The sequence below is a fragment of the Castor canadensis genome, chromosome 8, assembly GCF_047511655.1.
Source record: "Castor canadensis chromosome 8, mCasCan1.hap1v2, whole genome shotgun sequence".
Taxonomy (NCBI): Eukaryota; Metazoa; Chordata; class Mammalia; order Rodentia; family Castoridae; genus Castor; species Castor canadensis.
In genome coordinates, this window is record NC_133393.1 from 64,209,805 (window position 1) to 64,229,839 (window position 20,035).

At 38.2% G+C, this 20,035-nt stretch overlaps 2 pseudogenes; one reads left to right on the forward strand and one right to left on the reverse strand.

The window, feature by feature from the left end:
• Positions 1 to 20,035, forward strand: part of LOC141425491 (guanylate-binding protein 1-like) — a 73,314-nt pseudogene that overhangs the window by 36,169 nt on the left and 17,110 nt on the right.
• On the reverse strand, positions 1,205 to 11,867 carry LOC109675868 (guanylate-binding protein 7-like; annotated as a pseudogene).

A 20,035-nucleotide genomic window follows, 5' to 3' on the forward strand; every position in this document is an offset into this window, starting at 1 on the left:
CATTTTCCATGGAGAATTTTTTATGTGGTTGGATGTATCAATTCTTTCTTTTATGTATTTCTGTTACATCACAGACACAAAGGGCCACCTTCCAGGATTCTCTTTTGATAATTCCCCCATATTATTTATTTTTATGGTTTAATATTTCATGTCTACATTTTGATGAATCTGACATTTCTTTGATATAATGTACAAGAAGGAATCCACATTTTAAAATTTTTATTTAGTAGCATATAATAGTTGTACAGGAAGGATTCATTGTGACGTTTACATATGTGCTTACAATATATTTTCATTAGATTCCTCCCTCCATCATTCTCCTTAATTCCCCCTCTTCCCCTTCTTAGAACAATTTCAGCAGGTTTCATTGTTCTACACCCATGCACATTTGCAAAGTAGTTCCACCATCTTCACCCTCTTTCACAATCTCTGTTTACCATCCCCTCTCCCACTGATTCCCATAATGGAAAAGGACTTGTTTTACCTTCCTGTCCATTTTTAGTGCATGTTGGTTGCATAAGAGGGTTTCATCTTTGTATTTCACACATGTATATGTTAATTTCAATCAGATTAATCCCCTCTATTACTTACTCAATAAAATTTGAAATTGACTGCATACATGACACTTCAATTTTATCTACAATATTCAGGAGTTGTACCATTATTCATGTTTTGGGCTCTTTTATCACATGGTTAGAGCTTGTCCTCTTTCATTGATCATTCATTGCCATAATTTTCAGGATATTTTGTTTGTAGTTTTTTCATGTAGACTTTAAAATAAATCTACTTCTAAAGAAGATGTTTGACATATTTATTTGAATTACAAGATATGTATATATTGATTTAATGATCATAATTTTGATTCTATTAATTTAAGAAGTTATGACTTTCAATAATTCTTTAAAATTTTTTCCCAATGAGTTTCACTGATATACAGATAATTTTGTTGTCCAGTGTTTTATTAGTTTTGATATATTACATCAAAGTTAGTCTCTTTTCATTGTATTTTCTGCTCATTATTTAAATCAAATAATTAAATCTGATCAATACTTAATTTTACCTTTTGTGCAGTATGCCCTGATATATTAGGCAGTTATATACTATTTTTGAAATTTTAAAGAAATGAAAGTAACATGACACTTCAAAACAGAGTCTTAGAATGAAACAAAGCCTTCTTTCCTATATTCAAACAGAAATTCTGAACCTAATTCAGTTTTGTGGCCAGAGTTTTCACAAGTGTACCAACAATCTTACCAGCAGGAGTTGGCATTACTGAAATTAACATATTGCCAAGCCCATCCATGAGTGTACCTCATGATCTCTCCAGTTCCTTAGTTCTTTTGATGTCCTCTTGCAGTTGCTGTATCTCTGTATTCATCTCCTCATACTTCTTTTTAAATCCTTCCTTAAGTAGTTCTTCTTGAACCTATAAGAGGAAAAGGGACAATGTCAAAATCATACTTATTGAGGGATTTGCCCTTAAGAATGCTCACAGGAAGGACATGTCTGTCTCTCTAACAGCAAGTGTTCTTTGAAGAATCTGTCTAATACTTCCATTCATTTCCCTGGTGTCAAGAATGCTTATGGTTCCTGGCTCCCTGTAATTCCCTCAGCACCACCTCCTGAGCTTGGGAGGTATTGGGCAAAATCAGGATTGACAACTGTGCAGGCACTGTCCAGACTCACCATCAGCTTGTGCTTCAGCATCCTCTCCTGCTGTCTCAGAAGGTTCTCCCTTTCTTTCTCCATCTTCTCCTGCAGTTGGACAATGTTTTCCCGATAGCTTTTCTCTTGAACTTCCATGTACTGCTGCTGCTCCTTCTGTTTCTGTCTTAGCAACTGCTGTTCCTTCTCAGCTCCCTCCTTCTTGGCCCGCTCAGCTGTTCCACAAAGGTTTTAGAGAGGAAAGAAAACAACAGGACTGAGCTTTACCCTCCTCGACTCAGAGACCAAATTGATTTTGAAAAAGGACACAGGGATAACTCTTAATTCTTCTGGCCACCAATCCTTCTAGAGCACATTTCAGAGTGATATGGAGAGCATCTACCTCACTGGCTGAGTTTGACTCTCATCTGCCCTCTTATTTTCCAATTTAGCAGAGTGCTAATTCTAAAGTAGGAGAGTAAGCTCCTTCTTTGAGGAAGATCTTCTTGCCCATCAGCTAGGACTTTGCAGGAACCTACTCACCCCTCTGAGAGATGATCCATCCAAAGTACCTGTTATGGCATTCTCTCCTTCTGTGAGAGCTTTGTCTGACTGAAGAATGGATTTTTCTACTGCAGCCTGTGATTGCAGGAAGCTCTGGAGGACTTCCTTTGCCTGAGGAACCAAGAAGAAGCAGAAAATTGTCAGGGAGCAAAGGTCTAGTTTCTTTCTGAGCAAATTATTTTTCTCTAAACTCTAACAGTTTTCCATAATTCTTTTTTTATTCACATGTGCATACATTATTTGGGTCCTTTCTACCCCCTGCCCCCCTCCCCCAATCTCTCCCCCCTTCCCCCCTCAGTTCCAGGCAGGTCCTGTTCTGCCTTAATCACTAGTTTTGTTGAAGAAAAGAGACAAGCCTAATAAGGAAGGCAAAGTGGTTTTGCTAGTTGAGTTGAGGATAGCTATACAGAAATATTTCTAGCATTGCTTTCACGTACATGTGTTATGACCCATGTTGATTCATCTCTAACTGATCTTTACACTGGTTCCTGATCCCCTTCTCATGATAACCTCTGTTGCTTTCAGGTTTCTGTATTAGTTCCTCTGGAATGGGGACATCAAATGCTTTCATGTTTTGGGTTTTCTACCTATTTATATATCACCCAAATGTGCTCTCCTCTTGTCATGTGATCCAAGTCCAAACACATTGCTGCATTTGCCCTAGATCTAAAGTCCGCATATGAGGGAGAAAATACGAATTTTGGTCTTCTGAGCTTGGCTGACCTCACTCAGAATGATGTTCTCTAGTTCCATCCATTTACCTGCAAATGATAACAGTTCATTCTTCTTTGTGGCTGAGTAAAATTCCATTGTGTATAGATACCACATTTTCTTGATCCATTCATCAGTAGTGGGGCATCTTGGTTGTTTCCATAACTTGGCTATTGTGAATAGTGCTGCAATAAACATGGATGTGCAGGTCCCTCTGGAGTAATCTGTTTTGTGTTTCTTTGGGTATATCCCCAGGAGTGGGATTGCTGGATCATATGGCAGGTCTAGGTTTAGATTTTTAAGGAGTCTCCAAATTTTTTTCAGAGTGGTTGTACCAGCTTGCATTCCCACCAGCAGTGGATTAGGGTTCCTTTTTCCCCACATCCTCACCAACACCTGTTGTTGGTGGTATTATTGATGATGGCTATTCTAACAGGTATGAGATGGAATCTTAGTGTGGTTTTGATTCGCATTTCCGTTATGGCTAGAGGTGGTAAGCATTTTTTCACGTGTTTTTTGACCATTTGAATTTCTTCTTTTGAGAAAGTTCTGTTTAGTTCACTTGCCCATTTCTTTATGGGTTCATTGGTTTTGTGAGAGTTTAGTTTCTTAAGTTCCCTGCATATTCTGGTTATCAGTCCTTTGTCTGATGTGTAGCTGGAAAATATTTTCTCCCACTCTGTGAGTGGTCTCTTCAGTTTAGAAACTATTTCTTTTGTTGTTCAGAAGCTTTTTAATTTTATGAAATCCCATTTGTCCATTCTTTCCCTTAGTTTCTGAACTGCTGGGGTTCTATTGAGGAAATCTTTGCCTATAACTATTACTTCCAGAGTGTTTCCTGCTCCTTCCTGTACTAACTTCAGAGTTTCAAGTCTGATATTAAGGTCCTTGATCCATTTTTAGTTGATACTAGTACAGGGTGATGAACATGGATCTAGTTTCAGTTTCTTGCAGATGGATAACTACTTTTCCCAGCACCATTTGTTGATGAGGCTGTCTTTTCTCCATCATAAATTTTTGGCACCTTTGTCAAAAATAAGGTGAGTATAGTTGTGTGGTTTCATATCTGGGTCCTGTATTCTGTTCCACTGGTCTTCATGTCTGTTTTTATGCCAGTGCCATGCTGTTTTTATTGCTATTGCTTTGTAGTATAGTTTGAAGTCGGGTATTGTGATACCTGCAGCATTGCTTTTTTTTGCTGAGTATTGCCTTGGCTATTCGTGGTCTCTTGTGTTTCCAGATGAACTTTAGGGTAGATTTTTCAATCTCTGTGATGAAAGTCATTGGGATTTTGATGGGGGTTGCATTAAACATGTAGATTGCTTTTGGTAGTAGAGCCATTTCTTCTCTTTCTTTCCTTCCCCAAATCAAATCTCTTTAGTCATACTTAAAATTCTTTTATAGCAGGCTCCCTCCCACCTCTCTAGTCTCCTTGTCCAGAGAAGTCTACCACTACAATTTTCAATCAATTAGATCTGCAAGCATCTTTAAAAAGTACCTTCTGCTTAATGTTGTCCTACATTCTTTTAGTCTATAATTTTTTTAAACTGGATAATGCCCATTGATAATTCATCTTGGCCCCCTATTTCCTGTTGAAGGAAGCTCTCCTGAGCTGTCTTCTGAGTTTTGAATGGCTGCCAGATCCTCTGTGCAAACCTATCACTCTCCCATTACAGGATCTGTAAACTGGCAACTCATTAACTCCTCTGTGCATCATATACATTAACTGTAAAATGTGGGTAATAGTAGTACTGATTCATAACATTATTCTGAGGATTACATTGTAACCTCCAAAGTAGCATGCAACTCTCAGTAACTAACTATATGCATGGTATAAAATAAAGTGTTGAAATATGGACATAGTGGCAAACACCTATAATCTCCGCACTGTGGGGTGTTGGTGTGGGAGTAACATGAGTTTGAGGCCAGCATGAACTACAAGAAATACCCTGTCACCTAACAAAATTCTACACATTTTAAACATAAAAAGATGATGCAGAGTATATGTCAGCATTATTATTACTAATACTATTATCATTTTAATTGCATCATTATTTCTACTCTGTTCATGTAAGACAATACTTCCCATCTTGATGTATTCAGTTGGCAATTTGCATCATAGGGAAGATGGTCAGTACCTTGTGAATAGAACAAATGTGTGTCTTTAATATGTAAATCTCATTTACTTAGCTCATAAACAATTGCATTTGTTTTGGTGGGACTGGGGTTAGAACTCAGGGCTTCATGCTTGCAAGGCAGGTGCTCTAACACTTGAGCCACATCTGCATTCCATTTTGCACTGGTTATTTTAAAGATGGGGTATCAGAAACTATTTGCCCAGGCTGGCTTCAAACTGCGATCTTCCTGATCTCAGCCTCCTAAGTAGATAGGATCACACCCAGCTCAAATGCATTGTTTCATCAATGAAAAGTATGTTCCACTCCAGCTGAGACTGTTAAGTCTATACTTCTTTTTTTTTGGGGGGGGAGAAGAAGGAATATTACTCATTACATCAATAACTGATTGTGGACATAAAAAATAAAAATTCAGAGAATTTGCATGCTCTGTTCTCACCTCACAAGTAGTTATATGTTCTTTGCAAAAGATTTTTCTAACTAACTCTGCAACACATCCCCCTATTCTTGATTCCTCACCTTCACTCCTTTTCTGGGCACTAGCTGGTAGTCCTGCTCCACCTTCCTCTTAGCTTCTAAGTAAAGACTGTGTACCCCAGGAACAGAGAATGTTCTTCTGGAAATGCTTGACATCAGGGGTTTTGAAAACTTCTCCAGATCAGCTTGGCAAAATTTAACAGATGCTTCTTCATTCTGCAGCATGAAATCTTCCTTCTTTCTCTCTATGGTGTCCTGCCAAGGCAATGTAGGAAAACACAATAAAAAGAAGCTGTTAGTGGAAGGTTCCACTGTGACCCTCTTGAGGAGCATTGTGACAGTCACAGAGTGTTCGAGGACATGGGAAGGAGCCAAGAGACTTGCTTCACTACCACTCTGACCAATTGCCTGAGTGACCTTGAAAAGTCTCTGACTGTCCTTGGGAGCCAGGCTTATTCTCTGTGAAAAGATGGGACTGAACAACATGAACTGGTTCTTCAGCAGCAGTGGGATTGAGAACAACAGAAATAAGCAACAGAAAATGGAATTTGGCAAGAGGATTTGTGCTGCTATGGATAAAAAATGCATATGTAAAAAAGCAACCAATACAATAATGAAAAAAGGGTTTGATGTATAAGTTTTGAAACACTGCATTGTTTCTTTAATGTATATATGGCAGTGAGAAGTTATGACAAAGAAAACCTTTAACTACACCTGTAAATCAGAGTCCAAAGGCTTTTATTCTTCCATCAACTTCCTTGCAGAGCTGGCAGTTGAGAATTCAGTTTTGCTTACATCTTGTTTATAGCCTTGCACTGCCCTGAGCTGAACACTTGTACTTATAACTTATAGACCTGTGAATTAATGTACATTTTATCTTTTAAATTGCTAGGTTTGTTGTAATTTGTTATGCAACAGCAGAAAATTAAATGTCTGTCTTTTAGATACATCCTTACTGATCAGCCTGCAGAACACTCTCAGTCACAAGAATCCAGGCTCTTCATATTAGGAATAGAAAATGATCAACAGGGTTATGAAGGAGAGCTTTAAGCATCATTCCAACAGAGCAAGAGTCAGGAAAAACAAAACAGGATAGGCACCATACCATCAGTCTCTTCTGGAACTCCTGATTTTCATCCCTGAAGGAGAGCTCCATGAAGGTCGCAATGGCTTCCCTCTTGCAGGCTGCATGCATGTCCAGCAGCTCCTGGAGAGTGTCTGTGGGGAGCCCTAATATCTGCACCATCTGCTTGCTGTAGTGGTCGGCTGCCTTCTGCACAGCGGCTGTGTTCTCTTGGTGGGCCAGGGTGGTCACTGCATTCTCCATGCAAGGCACTGTTCCACTGTTGATGGCATCCACGTAGGTCTTCACCAGTGTCCCCAGCCCTGATGACTCAGTAATTTAATGATAAATATCAAGCTATCCCTTGTTTATTTTTTACATGATTCAGGAATCAGCATTCTAGAAATCATCAAATCCTGACTGAATATAAAATTTCTTTTTCTTATTTAAAGAAAGTCTACCTTCTTCTAATCACATTGTTTTTATTATTAACTTTTTTCTTTTATGTTCTTAATTTATACACTACAATTTAAGTCACCAATAGCCACCACTATGGTCAGGGTATCTTTTCTAGAATATCCTATACAAATTGAAAAAGCATTAGATTAGATAGACAAAGTCAATTAAATTGTGTATACCACACCAACTGCCTGGCCTGTGGGACCAAATTCCAAATGACAATGAAAACCTGCATGTGACAAAAGTCACAAATTTCAGGACAGTGACAGAGCATTATACCAGGGCAGTGGATCTTCTTAGCACAAGTCCCTGCATGACAGTACAGGTCCATATTCTTAAACCATTTCTGTACCTAAGACAATACTGAATTTTAGTCCCCAGCTATTAATGAACCTTTAAGGATCTTGGCCTCCTATTAACTTTATAACTAGTATAAATTGCAAAATGACTTTTCTACCTACATGAAAAAAAAAATCCTCAAGCACAAATATTCGCTCTTTAACTCCAGTTTTCCATTACATGATCAGGAGTAGTCTCTTAAGATATATTTGGTTTCTGTAAAGCCCCATGTAGAGAGACAGTAATTAGGAATGGTGAATTTCTATGTGTAGCATGAACGACTACTTCCTTATATTCTTATCAGATGCAGAGGTATAATGAAAGCTTTACCACACAGAATGAAAAAGTGATATGCCCTGTGGCAAAGGTAACTCACGGTTCCCAGTGACAAGGATTCCCTCTCTCAAGGTCTTGGTCTTTGCATTGGTGAAGATGTAGGAACAGAAATTTTTTGATTGCACTTGGAAATTAAAATCTAGCTGGTCTTCTGGCAATTTTTCAATATGGACTAAGAGATCTTTTTCTTTTGTAGGTTGATCAAAGAAAAAACATTTCCATTTAGGAAAGAAATGCCTGATAAACTCCCTGGGCATGTTGGAATTTTGAATTTTCAAATTCCTGCCAGTAAAAGCAAAAAAAGCAAAAACCTTGTCATTGTAAAGATACCCTTCAGGCAAGGAGCTAAGTATTTCCAGAGATCTGGTACCAGGAAAGTGTTTTTGTTTTGTTTTTTTTTTAGGTCTCCTTCAATCCAAACATGTGATACTTCATTGCAAATCAGATTTTCACTCATCATCTAAAGCAAGAACAAATACATTCTGCTTAGAGGTGAAAGTCAACAGAGAAATTATGGAAAGTCACAGGGTCGTCCATTCATGGGTTGGGGCAACTTGTCTTTGGTCTTCCTAGCACTGCTGAGGACTACCATGCATTAACAATCTAACAAATGTTTATTAGGTGATTAACTAATGAAACAAAAAGGCTAGAAGTTCTTTTCTGACTTTATTTTATCCATGACAAAGAATATGGAAGTGAGGCCTTAAAACAAAGTTATATCAGAAAAGTATAAGAAATTGCTTGGGTACCCAAAAACTCCTAGACACCATCAACAGCTACAGCAAGGTGGCAAAATATAAAATCAACTTACAAAAATCATTAGCTTTTCTATACACTAATAATGAACAAACTGAAAAAAAATATGAAAACAATTCCATTTACAATAGCCTCAAAAAAATCAAATACCTGGGAGTAACCTTAACAAAGGATATGAATGACCTCTACAAGGAGAACTACAAACCCCTGAAGAAAGAGATTAGGAAGACTACAGAAGATGGAGAGATCTCCCATGCTCATGGATTGGTAGAATCAACAAAGTAAAAATGGCTATACTATACTACCAAAAGCAATCTACATGTTTAATGCAATTCCCATCAAAATCCCAATGACTTTCATCAAAGAGATTGAAAAATATACCCTAAAATTCACTTGGAAACACAAGAGACTACGAATAGCCAAGACAATACTCAGCAAAAAGAGTAATGTTGGAAGTATCACAATACCTGACTTCAAACTATATTACAAAGCAGTAGCAGTAAAAACAGCATGGTACTGGCACAAAAACAGACATGAAGACCAGTGGAACAGAATAGAGGACCCAGATATGAATCCACACAACTATGCTCAACTTATTTTTGACAAAGGTGCCAAAAATATACAATGGAGAAAAGACAGCCTCTTCAACAAAAGTTGTTGGGAAAAGTGGTTAGCCATCTGCAAAAAACTGAAACTAGATCCATGTTTATCACCCTGTACTACTATCAATTCAAAATGGATCAAGGACCTTAATGTCAGACCCCAAACTCTAAAGTTAGTACAGGAAAGAGTAGGAAACACTTTGGAAGTGATAGGTATAGGCAAGGACTTCTTCAATGGAACCCCAGCATCTCAGCAATTAAGAGAGAAGTATAGACAAATGAGACTTCATAAAACTAAAAAACTTCTGCACAACAAAAGAAATGGCCTCTAAACTGAAGAGACCACACACGGAGTGGGAGAAAATATTTGCCAGCTACACATCAGAAAAGGACTGATAACCAGAATATTCACCATCTCTAGCCATAAAGGAAATGCAAATCAAAACCACATTAAGATTCCACCTCACCCCTGTTAGAATCAGCATCATCAAAAACACCACTAACAACAGGTGTTGGCAAGGATTCGGGGAAAAAAGGAACCCTCTTACACTGCTGGTGGGAATGTAAACTAGTGCAACCACTCTGGAAAAAAATTTGGAGACTCCTTAAAAATCTAAACATAGATCTACCATATGGTCCAGCAATCCCACTCTTGCCCAAAGGATGTGACACAGGTTACTCCAGAGGCACTTGCACAACCATGTTTATTGCAGCACTATTCACAATAGCCAAGTTATGGAAACAACCAAGATGCCCCACTACTGAAAAATGGATCAAGAAAATATGATATTTATATACAATGGAATTTTACTCAGCCATGAAGAAGAATGAAACCTTATCATTTGCAAGTAAATGGATGGAACTGGAGAACATCATTCTGAGCAAGGTTAACCAAGCTCAGAAGACCAATAATCGTATGTTCTCCCTCACATGCGGACTTTAGATCAAGGGCAAATACAGCAAGGTGATTGGACTTTGGCCACATAATAAGGTGAGAGCACACAAGGGAGGTATGAGGATAAGTAAGAAACCCAAAAAACATGATAGTATTTGATGTCCTCAATGCAAAGGAACTAATGCAGAAACTTGAAAGTGACAGAGGCCAATAGGAGAAGGGGATCAGGAACTAGAGAAAAGGTCAGTTCAAGAAGAATCAACTTAGAATGTAACATATATGTACATGGAAGCAATGCTAGGAATCTCTCTGTGTAGCTATCCTTATCTCAACTAGCAAAAATGCTTTGTCCTTCTTATTATTCTTTATATACTCTTCAACAAAATTAGAGAAAAGTTCCGAACAGTTTCTGCCTGGAAGCGAGGGGATGGGGGGGAGAGGGTGGGTTTGGGGGGGTAAAGGAGTGGGTTGGGGGGTAGTGGGGAGAAGTGACCCAAACATTGTATGCACATATGAATAAATGAAAAAAAAAAGAAATTCCTTGGGGAAAATGTCAGGAAAAGGACATATAATACACAGATCAGAAAAGAAAAATTCTTACAAATATCAGCCATAAACATGCTTAAAAACTCCATTCATTGAATAAAAGTAATGTCAACTTAAATGTAATGATCTCTTCATCCTTCAATCACTCTTTTAGACTTTGCAGACACTTACAGAGTGTCTGGCAGTGTACAAAAGATTTTCAATGAATTTTTGCTGAAAGAATGAAAAAATTTGGCATTCTCTTTGAATTGCCATAACTTATTCACTGTGCTAAATATAGTATATTTAATAAATCTATAATATTAAAATGATTGAGTGTGAGGTTGTCAAATATAAGATGGTCATGTTATTAGAAATGTAAAATGAAAAATTTCAGTCTCACTAAAAAGAAATTTCAATATTTTTTCTAAACTGATTACTGCACAATATTCTGAGGAATGTTAACAAGTCAAGTACTAGTAAAACATAGTCTCTGAAAAAACTATGATTTAACAATTAAGTCATTTAATTTCATTAATCCTGTGTTTACCAAATTCTAATTTTTCTGCATAAAGAACAGAAGCTCTTAATAAGGAGCACAGTGTGTGGCCTTTTAACATTATAGAATGTATCATAATTTGGATATTTTCATAGTGTTGATTGGTGTAAAGAATTTGGTCCAACATTTGTGGCTTATTTTTTTTAGTGTACTTCAATTCTAGCAGCTGAATATTTTCAAGTGATAACCTTTGAAAAATGATCACCAGTCACCTTTTGGTAATCACCAGTTTAACTGTATATTAGAGCACAGTGCAGTCTTAAATCAACACAGTTGTCAAGTACTGAGTGAGAGGGTTTAGCTTATCCTACAGCCCTGAACCTTCCCAGCCAAACCTTGCTGTGATACCTGGAATCAGCTTCAAGGCATTTTCCAGGTACTCATCTTCCGTGATGTCGTGCCCATCTAACTTCAGCTCCAGAGTGAAATCCCGAACAGCCCAGACAAAGTCAGGAAAGAAACTCCCAAACTCATCAGAGTTATCCATTTCATCAGATCTTGAAGTAGACTTTGCCCTGATTAGCTCTGTTAATTCAGTTACATAGCTGGAATCTGAGCTAAGGAATGAAAAGCACCACAGACTATAATTTCCATATATCACTTACAAATCCATTTTGTAAACATCCCTTTTTTTCCTGTGTACCCTCCCCCTCAACCATAAAAACTGAGTCCCTTGAAAAAAGAAACAGTCTCAGTTATCATTCTCCTAAACTCAATGAATCATGGCGGTCCTGTTCCTGGAAGGATACTGCAGCTGCTCCATGGCCTGGTGGTTGATGGTGCCCATGCTGTTGTACACAAAGGCGCTGCTCAGAAGCACAGCCAGGGCAAAGATCCACAAGTCATTCTTAGTGTCACCCTAGACAGCACATGAGAGCTAGGAACTTAGGGTTTACTCTTCATTCACTGCTTTGATTTTTTCATTCTTTCTTTCTGATGGACTGGTGTTGAATCTAAGATAAATAACACATCTTGAAGATAATGCTAAATGCAAGACTCATTGTTGATTTTCATGTTAATCCATTAGCTTGTTTAGCTACTAAGAGAAATGATCTTTTCAATGAATATTAAATATTTCATAGGGTCTCTAGAACATAGTAGTCACCCATTAATAAGTGGGCAATTATTCCATTAAAAATTTTGTCTTGATGATAGCTGTACTAAGGGTACCAATGTTCAATTAAGTTGATATCTCTAGATTGGGCCTCTGGGAAAAAATGGCATACCTTGCATTTGGTTTTGTGGACACAAATTTCCATGTAGCACTTCTAACTTTTAGGAAGGGACTTTTTTCAGTGGCAAATAAGCATATCAACATATAAGTGCAACCAAAATGATAATTTCTTCCAGAAGTGGATACAAAATTTATTTACAAAGTAAACAAATTATTTAAGGGGGAAGGCCCCATATATGGGGAGAAATGACTCTGGGAATTTGTCACAAGAAGTCATGACATTGAGCAAATTGAAAATAGCTGAGTTTGAGAGAGATGGTAAAACATACACTTGTGAAGTTGAAGGGATCCAGCAAGTGGAAGCGCCAGCAGAAACCAAAGAAGAATTGTTAGAGCCTGGAAAATTTAGGCATTGCAGTTACTTTATTGGAGTAAAGCAATGACTATACATGCCAGAATGGAAACGAAGGATGGGAACACCATGTTGTAACTTGGGAGGACAGCAAGTAGTTCTGCCACTATGAGTTTATATATTGTTTTGTTTTGGTCTATTGTCAATGCAAGGAGACATAAAAAAGATTTATGCAATCTATATTCTGTTAAAAGCAGTCCATTTGGGTTACATTTTGATGATAACTGAGATCTGTAAGACAATTTTTAATTTCACAATTTATTTTTTAATTTAATTTTATGCTATCTTTTATTAGCATATATTAGTTGTACAGGGGATTTCATTGGAACATTTACATATGTGCTTACAATGTATTTTAATTAGATTCATCTTTTGCATCATTCTCCTTCATTCTTCCTACCCCCCTTCTTTAAAAAATTTCAATAGGGTACATTGTTCTATTTTCATACAAGTATACAAAGTAAGTGGATTATGTTCTAAGTATGTGCCTTCCTCCCATCCCCATTTTGCAGTAAAGGAAGCCAAGGATCTACTGCTGCTGCTTTCAATTTAGACTAATACAAACTGTGAGAAGACATTGTGACTCATACTAGAAAGACAAAATACCATAACTTTCCTAATTTGAAATATATTTAGTGGGTTTAGCTTATGCTTTTAGTCAGTACAGAATTCAACTCCAGAGCTCAGAGATCTGGATCAAATCCTTAGTATGAAACTGAAGATTTTAACAGATTCCTTTACTGAAACCTCATTTTCATGATTCTTATCATCAACCCATCAAACCCATGCACCTTAGCTAGTTTATCTCCTTGATCCTATTGTCACAGCTTTTGCCATGGAGCATTCCCTAATGGAAAGACTGGATAAACTTACCACTTTCTGCATCTGTTAACTTGCACTGATCACACTGTATATATCTTATCTCCATACCCATCTCTTGGATCTTTACTTTTTTGCTGTAATGTCTGCAATACTGAGCACAGAGCCCTGGATGTAAGCTGCTAGTATATATTTATGAAATTACATCATAAAAAAAATCAAGCAGTTATAGTTACTATGGAAGTTTGAGGAAATGGAGTTTAGTTTCATGATTCATGATTGGATTTGCCGCTTATAGGATTGTGTCACAGAAATTGAATTGAGGTGAAAAATTTGACAGCAAATGGATAATCAAGAGCAGAGAAGATCCTTTGCCTCACCTTTTCTATATCACCCAGGCCCTCGGTGTCCAGAAGGACCAGTGTGTGGTTTGGCTTGGTGGGGTGGGGCAGACACCACATCCAGATGCCCTTGGTTTGAGACCTCACAGTGGATCCGAGGGGAAATCCTGAAAGGGAAAAGCAGAATCAACAAACAGTCACAGCAGAGATTGCAATCAGGAGTTACATTGGGTAATATGGTAGAAATATTTAGCAAACGGCAAGGAAAGTGTGAGCTACCATTTCAGAAGGATAATTAATCCAGTGTGTATTAAAAACTTTCTCAAGAAGCATGTTGTGCCTCTTTATTCATGTTATTCTTCCAAATGCTCAATGTATGTCATGCTACGGAGCTAGTATAAACTCTGTTAACCTATGTACTTTTATCTGACCCTAAAGAGCTCAGTGCTTTATATCTTCTGTTAGAATTCAAACAGTGGGAAGCAACAGCAGCGGACCCACAAACTAGGCATGTGTCCCCCCGATTCCATGCTGCTGTACCACAGGGTCCCAAGGGCCTGGTTCTACCTCAAGGCATAGTTCCTTCCATGTATCTCTATCCAATAGTTTTGCTATTTGCCATGTCTTGGCATCCACTCTTTGTCTCTTCAGAGTATAATTGTGCTAATATCTACCTAGTCATCACAGAGTGTTTTCTCACTTCTTATTAGTGCCTTTTACCATTCCTGTGCAATTTTAAATGCTATGTTAAATGCTCTTCAATTACCTCATGACTGGATGCTATAGTTAGGATCTGGGATAGTCCCCAAAACCACTTTTGATAAAATATTGGTCCCCCGTGTAGTGCTAATGAGAGAGGGTAGAAATTTTAAGAGGTGGGCCTAGTAGGGAGTCTTCAGGTTAGTAATGGTATGCCCTTGAAGTAGCTTATAGGATCTGGGTCTTTTCCTCTTTTATTTTTTCCTCTCTGGCTAACCATGAAGAGCATGATTACTCTGCTGTGTGTTCCCTGGCTTGTGTGCTGTCTTACCACAGGCTGAAAAGCATTGGGGTCAATTGATCACGGAATGAAACTTCCAAAACTGAAAGCAAAATAACTGTTTTATCTTTGTGCCTGACTTATCATAATGATGAAAATTGACTTTCACATCTGTGAGAGCATCATATGTGTCCTCCCAGGACTTGTAAAGGTATATTGGCTTTTGATGGTTTTTTTACTCCCCTTCCCTCCCTTATTTTATTCCTTTTCTTACTCCATTTTAAGCAAACAATGAGCTCTATGTTCTTTGCTTTATCAGTGGGATATAACTGAAGGGAACCAGGAATGATACCTATTGGCTTTTCTTTTCAAAGGCTTAAATCCACTGTTCAGAGGATTTCAGGACCAGTTCCTAGAACTGTTGTGTGATCTATCTTACCTAACAGTCCAAGGTTTTGCCCACCTGTCTTATGGCAATACTTCCTTCTTTCAACTTTGAATAGAAATAGATGTCATAATGTTCCTAGAGGTTCACAGTACAGGATGATTAGGGCATCAATTTCCCACCCTGTGTGAGTTCCTTAAAGAGGGCACATTGTCTGCACTTTTCTGCCTTGTGGTTGGAGCTGATTGTTTGCTGTTTAATACAGAGACAGCTCATGCCCAGTGCTGCCAAATGTAGAAACTATGACATGTAGTGAGAAATCATCACTCTCAGTCATGTGAGGTATCAGCAAAGCAATGCAAGTCACCCACAACAGAGAGCAGCAGTGACCCGTTCCTGTTCATGGAGCTTAACTATGAGTGAATATCATTATTTCTTTTCTTTCTATGTCATGGGAGGTGGAGAGTCATAGTTCAGATGGTTAAAGTATTTTAGGATCAAAATTTAACGGATTTTGTTAACATTGCACTGGGAAATTATCTCATTGTTACCTCATGCTAGCTTGAGTAGAAATTAAAAGCAATACCATTGAAAGCTCCTTTATTATATTTGTCCCATAGGGTTTTCAAAAAATACCTCAGAAACAACCTATTAATTTATTTGATCCTGTTAGGAAATATATCTTTTCTACTGATATTCAAGAATTTCCCTAAAAGAATGATGAAGGCAAATTCTTGTGTATGAGGAATTGGAAGAATAGAAATGGTAAAGAAAGGGGGGTGGGGAGAGAGAGAGAGAGAGAGAGAGAGAGAGAGAGAGAGAGAGAGAGAGATCCCTTGGGATCTTCAGGGATTAATAAATTAACTTTCAATCCATAATGGTACTGGGTCTATCAGCCAGAGAGGAAGGAGAAAACTGTATATATGGGAAAACAGACTTTAAAGATAGAAGCACCAAATAGTATCATGGTAATATTGTCCTAACAGTCAATGCAAAGAAAAAGAGACAATTTAGTAGGAAGAAACAGATGCTTACCAAATAGGGAATACAATATCAAGGAGCTGTGACTTATTTCTAGTGAGATAGATATCATTCAACTATACAGTGTACAGATAAACAAGTGAAAAATTTGGGTTATGTTACCAAATTTTTGTTAATATGTGCAACCCTTAGGTACTGATGAAAAGTAGGTAAATTGCAAATAAAGTTTGAAAAGCTGATTAATATTACTTAGAAAAACTAAACACACACAGTGTTTCATTCAGAAATTCCATTTCCGGCTATGTGGTATAAGGGAAGTTTGTGCACTTGTGCACCAGGATATGAATAAGCAATATTCTTGGCAACGTTATTCATTAAAGGTTAAAACAGCAAATAACACCAATGCTCATCAGTCACAAAATGGGAAAATAATGTAATGAAATAACAATACAGCATAAAATAGTGCAAATGAATGACCAAAAATACATGTGACAATTAGAGGAAACTTTTAACTTATTTTTGAGCAAAAGAAGCAAGACACCAATAATACATACACTATAATTCCCTTTCTATATAATTCAAAAGAAGTTGTTTTCTGGAATTCACATTGGGGTATAGAGTGGAAGAAGTATGGAAGAATCAAGAAAGAAACATGCCCTGAAAGCCAAAATATTGGTGAGTTTTAGGGATGATGTGAGAGGGTGTGAAATGGGTTTTGCAGTGTTGGTAAGGTTTACTTCTTGATCTGGGTAGTGTCTACTTTGTATTTCTGAACCTTATAAAACATTTATACTTTACACTATATGCTACAGTGGTGAGAATTTATTAAATATTTTCTGTTAAGAAGCTAAATAAATAAATAACAAAATCTGGAAAATACTGCAATTTGGATACTGCATCTATGCACAGGCATCCTACTGTGTATCGTTCTGTTCGCCCACTTTTTAAAAAGACACATTAAACTCTACTTGTGTGCTTCTTGGGATGAGTGTGTAACTTCGGAGAATGATGCAGAAGAAAGGAAGGGAGTACTTGCTAGCGTTCTGCTCCTGAGCAGGTGAGAGTAGATGGGATCAGGAAGAATAGTAGGGTGGATCCCTGCATAGGTTGGCAAGCTCTTTGTTAATAGGAAAAGAGGGAGATTTTGTGGCTAGATTTGAGATTATAAGTGTGAGGTAAAGGAGAACTGTTCTTCAGTGGGAGGGATGAGGCTCTTCCTAAGATGTCCTTAGAGAAGTTGTCATCAGCTTGTCCTATCACTTGAATCTGCCCCAGGGTCACACTCACCACTGTTCTGTCCAGAAAGACAATTCATGAGGTAGGACTTTCCCATACGACACAGCCCTACAATTGCTATCACCACCAAAGGTTGAGATATCTTTTCAAGAATCCTTAAGGCTTATGAATTCACCATCAGTTGCTCCTTCTTCTAGTTCACTAGACAAATATGGGCCCTCATGGTAGATATAGATGGCGTGATTTCTGAAACACGGAAAAGCCTCTCACTGAAATGTTATGAAGTGGAAGTCACCTCTCCTGGTTATTCAAGGGATGTGCATATCAGCTTTGTGCTTGTGAAACATGTATGCCAACTTCTTATGTTTTGTATGCATCCAAAAGAAAAAAAAACAGTCTAGTATGTCACAGCCTGGCTCAGATGCCTTATGAACAGTGTCTTCTAAATGATGAGCTTCTAAAGGAAGAAATGAGAGAAGCAAGTTATTAATGACAGAGCCATGAGAACAGTGAGATTTTGGGGAAAGTGAAGGCAGAATGCAACATCATAAAGATGGAAAATAGTTAGGAAAGTTTCCAGGCATGCTAAAGGAATTTGGTGTCTCATTAATTCATTGACTATTTATCCTCTGCCATTGGTGGACACTATTCTAGGTTTTCAATATGAAAGAGTAAACAAAATGGATCAAATTCAAGTAGGTGAAACAAACAAGCAAATATGTAAAGTATATATGTGTGTGTGTGTGTTAATTCTTAGAAGAAAATAAGCAGATAATGGAGTAGGAATGCTGATTTTTGAGTTTACATTTATAGTATATTAGGAAGGGCTCCATAAAAATGGGAGAAGATGAACAATGTTTTTGACTTTGATGAGAGCAGATGTCAGAAAGCACTGGGGACAGGAGGAGAGAGGCTGAAAGATGCTACCCCACAGGACATTCTCACAAGGGTTTGGCTCTTCACTTCCAGAAAGGGCTTCCTCCCCATGTTCCCATGGACCATGGTTGGACATTCATCAGCCTTCGTGCAGGACTCTGCTGAAGCTCCTGGTGGAAGCCCAAAGAAGAGCAGCAGGAGCACATTCTCGGGAAGTGGGATATGTGCTTCCACCTGGCAGCCACCTCTACAACATAGACACTGATCCTGTCTATGGTGAAGCGTTGGGAGGGCCAGACGCCATCCCACCACCAACTGAAGTCTATGGCTTTTGACCACTGGCCATTGTGAGTCTGCAACTCCAGAGTGGAGTGAGCACTGGGCAACTCGTTGATGTTGGCAGCTGAAGAAAAGTGACTTGGATGACAGAGTTTAGGAGCTGACTTGTCTGTCACGGTTTCTGTAGGCAGGTGAAAATTCTCGGATACCTTTGCTCACTCCTTGAGCTTCTTCTTGATGCTTATTCCTCGGAAAACACACGAACGGTTCTTCTGAGAAGGTGGAAATCAAACAGGTATTGCATTCATCCAATTAGGAGTTGAGATGGAGAGAACTAAAGTGGAAACTGCACTCCTTCCTTACTGAAGTGACAGTTGAGGTTTCTGCACTATTTCCTCATGGGAAAGAAAAAGAAGTTTGTGAAATGAGTTGGTGGGGAGAGAAAAGTCCTGATCTTCCCTAGCGCATTCTGAAATTCCTCTGCCACTTCTCTTCAGAGAGTGAGCCAACAGTTTCCCTATCCACTTGGCCACCTCCTTCTGGTTCCTTTGGTCAAAGCTCGAATTCTCACAGTAGTAAGCAAAGTAGAGAAATCTGTAATTTCTAGTTCAGCCAGTTTGTGAAGCACAACAGGCAAATCTGGCATCAGAGCTAGCTGTTAGCCCTATATAGCTCCTTTCCTGCCCTGGCTAACAGGACCCTGGCATGTCACCCAGCTGTCTCTCTGAAGTGAACTTCTCCTCAGTCCTGGGGAAGTGCCTACACTGCTCTTCGACTTTCCTGATCATTTGTGAAACACACTTGAGCTCCCCTAATCTGAAAATTCAAAATCCAGAAATGCATCAGAATACAAAGCATATTGACTACTGACATAAAGCTACAAGTAGAAAAGTTACAAAAAATGTAACATTTTTGCACAAAGTTATTAAAAATATTGTATAGAATAACCTTCGGGCTTTGTGTATAAGGCATACATGAAACTCAAATCAATTTCATGTTTGAACTTGCTTTCCATACCTCACTATATGTATATACATATTCCCAAAACTGAAAAAGTCTGAAATTTGAAATACTTCTGGTTCCAGGTGTTTTAAGCCAAGGATCCTCAACCTGTACACAGAGGAACATAATGAGATTTAATCTTTTTGGAAAGAAATTATCCACCACAAAGATCAATGGATACTCAGCTCATTTCAGTTATAAAAGAAGAGTGGCCTTTTTCTTTTGGTGTTTCAGTTCCTCAGAGTAGAAGGTTTTTTTTTGTTTTGTTTTGTTTTGTTTTGTTTTTTAGTACTTGGAAGGAGAGGGGCTTGGATGACAGAGTTTAAGAGCTGACTCACCTGTAATGGACTCTGTAAGCAGGGGAAAGTTCTCAGATGCCTTTGATCACTCTTTGAGCTTCCTTCATGTGATGAGATTTTTTGAGATAGGGTCTCACAAAGTGTTTCCCCAGGCTGACTTTGAACCGTGAGCCTCCTGATCTCTACC